Here is a 5,000-nt window from a genome sequence, read left to right on the forward strand (position 1 = left end):
GCTGCCTGGTCTGTGGACATGCTCTCCTGTAAAAGTGTATGGTAGAGGCATTAAAATGCTGTTTCATGTATTCTCTTGGAGATCTCCCCCACAAAATAACCAACCGCGTACTCGAAAATGACCTTCGGTTAATTTTCAAGTATAAATTAGTCAGCATCTCCCTTTCTTATAATTAAATGGTACCTGTAGTAATTTCGTTCTCCTAATTGTCCATATTATCTTACACAAGTATTAGTTATGTTGACGTAGGTTGCCGATGTATGAAGTAGATATAGTTAAGTTTTTATTTGGCGAAGAGCATTAAAAAAACAAATCTTGCGAATTTAATTGAGTTATCAAGAAACTGCCTTTCCCTGGGCCATTCCCGACATTCTATACTTTTCTTCATTTACTGAGTCGTATTTTTGTGCACCATAATTGATGTTTGCGGTAAATTCTTTTTTGTGTATGTGTTAAGGACGCGGAATGTCGCTGGTTCAAGGCTCATGCAACCCAGTGCAGCAGCGTTACCACCACAAGTAACTATGACGTCAGCTTCATGGCAGCAATCTCAAGAACTGGGCCCCAACAAGGTTCAAGTCACCATTTTGGCTTCTGAGTGGGGATCCAGTAAAGGCGGACTTTCCACAATCAACAGAGAGTTGGCCATACAGCTGGCCAAATTCCCAGAAGTCCAAATCACATACTTTTTACCGAAGTGCTCTTATGAAGATAAGAGTGAAGCCCATCGCCATGGTATAACGATTCTCGAGGCAACACGACTACCTGGATATGATGAACTGGAATGGCTCAGCTTTCCACCAGAGCATTTACGAATAGACGTCATTGTTGGCCATGGAGTGAAACTTGGTCGCCAAGCACAAGTTATCTGCAACTCTCACAAATGCAAGTGGATACAAGTGATACACACTGACCCCGAGGAACTAGGAATGTTCAAATGTTACGAGAATCCAATCTCAAGGGGTGAGGAAAAGCACAATGTTGAAGTAGAGCTCTGCAAGAAGGCTAATTTCGTTGTAGGAGTCGGGCCCAAGCTGGCAGAGGCCTTTCGCAAATATCTACGCTGTTGTGAAAAAGATGAACTTGTTTTTGACTTCACTCCTGGTATTTTTAATGAATTTGTCAGTGTTCAACAAGTTCCTGAGGAAAGAAAACAACGCAGTGTCCTGGTGTTCGGTCGTGGAGATGCTGAAGATTTTGAGTTAAAAGGGTTTGACATTGCAGCAACATCTGTTGCGTCATTACCTGACACTCATCTTGTTTTTGTCGGAGCAGCCGATGAAAAACATGAGGAGATCGCAAATCGATTGCTTAAATGCGGTGTTCCTAAAAATCGCCTTAGGGTGAGAGGCTATATGAAAAGCCGAGAAAGCTTAAAGGAATTATTCGCTGAGGTGGATCTTGTGCTCATGCCTTCTAGAACAGAAGGATTTGGTTTGGCAGGTCTGGAGGCTCTGTCAGCTGGGCTACCTGTGATCGTCAGCAAGAACTCTGGATTTGGAGAAGCCCTGGGCAATGTACCATTTGGTTCTTCCTTCGTCATTGACTCTGAGGATCCCAATGCGTGGACAGCAGCTATAAAAGGACATCTGGAACAAAAACAGGCAGACAAGGCTTGGTGAGGCTAAAGTTTTGCGTTACTCCTATGGAACGATATATAGCTGGTCTGAGCAGTGCAAAGATCTTCTCAGAAAGATGATCAACTCGCTTAATGGTATGAACTAACAATCTATTTAAATCCCTTTATATGAAAAACGAATCACATCTAAATCTGCAACCCTGGCCATAAGTTGTTGGGACACCTCCCTTTGGCGCTCTGAAAGCCACTATTTCAACTACGTTCTTGACGTTTTAGAAAAAGATGAATAGAAGGAAGTCTAATTGACCCCTCGCCCCTACCAATGTTGAAAGAAAATGAAGCTCTTCTGAAGACCAGGTCGGATGTTGTTAAAAAGAAAGAGGGTGTTGGAACCGAACGTGATTGCTGAAAAATCGTTATTATTGGAATAACACGTGAATATCTATCTTATAGTCACTTTAGTTGGAGAATACTGTACTTGGAGGCGAACAATTCTTGAAACGTGGCTGTTCTGAAGCTATTGCCAAGGTTTTTTTTTCAAGATTTTTATCAACGTTGACAGAGGGGAGGGGGTCAGAAAGGTCTACGCGGTCTTGGTCTTAAGAAAGGCTACCTGTGAAGTAATCTGCCGTGAACTGTCCCAACACTTGTGACTAGGATTGTGTAAAGTTGGTTAGCCGCCTGACGATCATGTAGACATAAAACTGCGAAGGGCAGCGTCATCAACTCAAACTTTGATGGAAAAGGGAGCTTAAAATCTAATTCACTGATACTGAACCCTTGCAACGCTGAATAGAAAATTAAATACAGTCGAAGTCAGTATCATATCTTAATTTTCTTGATAGTCATAGTTTTCTTCTTAGCTGTGAGCGATTCACGCATTGTTCGGAAGTGCTAACCTTAGGCCTAATTACGCATAAAACAATATTTAGGCTTAACTGTTTGCACTTCTAAAGGGTTTGGACTTTTTCTACATTATAACCTTAGTCTCCATTTTACCCACGGTCTGCAGTCAGGTCTTTGCACTGACCAACTAAAAAAGCAAACTTGAAAATCCTACTCGAAATCCTAACCCGGTAAATAAGACAACGTCACCTCTATCTTGTGTTTTTTGCTACAAAAAAGGAGAGTTCGTTTCCCGGGAGATTAGTTTCTTTATTTGGTCTTTATGATGTCATTTGCCTATTCCCTCTGTACACTTGAAGACACTGATAACCACTGATGGATATGGGGGCCACCATGAGCATTCCCTGAATTAACTTGTGATAACCTTTCCAATGTCAAAAATATAATTATCGACCCCAGTAGCTCTTTGGATTATTTCAAGTGAGCATCTGAATCTTTCCTCTGATCCTCTGTTTTTAAGGAAGAAACTGAATTCTACCTCCCACCAACAATCTTGGACAAAATTAGGTGGAAAATGTGACACACCACGGAAAAATGGTCATTCCCTCGTTTGTCTGTGTAAGAAAAGATTAACTTCTGCGTACTTTCCCTCCTCCCCCTAATCCAATGTTGGCTAAGAAACGGCCAAAGGGTTGCACGGTAGTTTTCACCACATTATCAACATTGTTATAGGGTAGAGTTTGGACAAAATTGAGAGTGCATATCCAAGGATTTTCACGCCAGAATTTTCCCAAGAGTTTTATCCAAGATTGCAGGTGTTTCAAATTTTTACTTTGAAATATAACGAGATAACGATTCAAATGAGCTCGTATCGTGTGCGCCGTTTATGCGAATGCCAACCTTAAGTCATGTGTGGTTTGTTTTGTGATTTTGACAGATGAACAACGTCAGGTCCTATTTACAAGTCAAAGCTCTCCATCTTCTTCCCTGGCTTCTCATCGAATGAAAGGTATATGTGACCTTAAATAAGTGCGATAGAGGCAATTTGACCATGTTGAAAATCGACGCTGCGAAAAAAAATCATACAATCTTAAAAATCAATATGTCCAAAATATTGCAGTAAAATGTGTTTCGCAAAAATGAGCAATTTTCACATATGAGCTTTTTTGCTCTGCCCAGCGTGGTTTTAAAGTGGATTTAATACTTTATTATAATTGTCACTGCATTTCAATTTAAATATATAATTATTCCTGTAATATTGTGTTGGTTTTATGTTAACTCGTGCTCGTTTTAGTTCTTACATCTAAGCACTCTGATACACAAGCCTAACACTTATGCACGCCGGCGGAAAACATTTTGTGGGAATTTTTGTATGAAAACAAACGTGGATAGGATAACAGGTTCATTGAGAAATTCTGCTTGTGTGTATACCAGAAATGACTTGTAAAGCGGCGATACGTAGGAAAATCAGCTAAGAGGGCTTGCATACCACTGACACCTCAAAATTAACTCACAGGATCAAATTTAGCTTGTGATAGTCATTTTATGACCCGCTAGCTTTTCAGCAAATATATTTGCGTCAGTACATTCTCGCAATTTCTTCACGAAACTTGACTCGCACACCCGCCTCAGGCTCAGTGATTATCGGTGAATATTCACCGATAATCACTGAGCCTGAGGCGAATAATTGTTTTAGTTTAAATACACAGGTGATTATTTCAAAAAAGAGAAAAAAAAATATTTCAACGCGAAAATCATCTTTACTTGCAGTGGCAAAACGACTACTGGCAGCCATTTTGTCCGTCGAGGTGATTATCGACTGATAATCCGAGATAGCGAGCCAATGAGAGCGCGCGATTTTGTATAATCACCTGTGTATTTATACTAATGAATCTTAATGTGAAGACGGATTAGCTCGGAACTCGGTAAGCCAAGAATAGTTTACCAGAAGGAGAGGATGGATTTACGCTTTGCAATTGGAAATCGTCTCTCACTCCTGAAAAAAAGAAAAGCTAGTAACTCTGAGTCAATCAACTTCTACATTGACCCTATTTTCTTGCAGCTAGTTCTTCATCTCAAAGTGATATCATAGAATCCATAAGACAAATTTACCAACAGTGTGAAGGGGTGGTTTGCCCAATTCCTTGGTGTGAAGGCTTCAGCTTCCAACTAGAGAACATTTTCACCAGACTTAAGATAGTCGCAAAAGAAAAGACACGCGGAACGCTGACGAAAGAAATCACCGACATGACAAGTATTTTTGCATCACACGAAGATTGCCAACATCCACGGATTGTCCTGATTGAGGGTGAACCTGGCATGGGAAAGACGACCTACTGTCAAAAGCTGGCATATGATTGGGCAACTAAACAAGACCGCGAATGGGACGAGTCTTTCCCAAGAGTAGAGGTGCTCCTGCTCCTCAGATGTTGTGAAATTGAATCTAGCATCTGGGAGGCTATTGACGATCAAATTCTGCCGGAAGAAATTGACCCAGAGTTGAGAGAAACGTTTTTCCGTTTCGTGCCAGAAAACCCTGCTAAAGTCCTGTTAGTGCTCGATGGGTTAGACGAGG

General features: G+C 40.9%; 1 pseudogene; it reads left to right on the top strand.

Annotated features, from left to right (window-relative positions):
- LOC137978892 (protein NLRC3-like) overlaps nt 1–5,000 on the top strand; it is a 27,489-nt pseudogene that overhangs the window by 20,003 nt on the left and 2,486 nt on the right.

This window comes from Montipora foliosa, chromosome 12 (genome assembly GCF_036669935.1).
Source record: "Montipora foliosa isolate CH-2021 chromosome 12, ASM3666993v2, whole genome shotgun sequence".
Lineage (NCBI taxonomy): Eukaryota > Metazoa > Cnidaria > Anthozoa > Scleractinia > Acroporidae > Montipora > Montipora foliosa.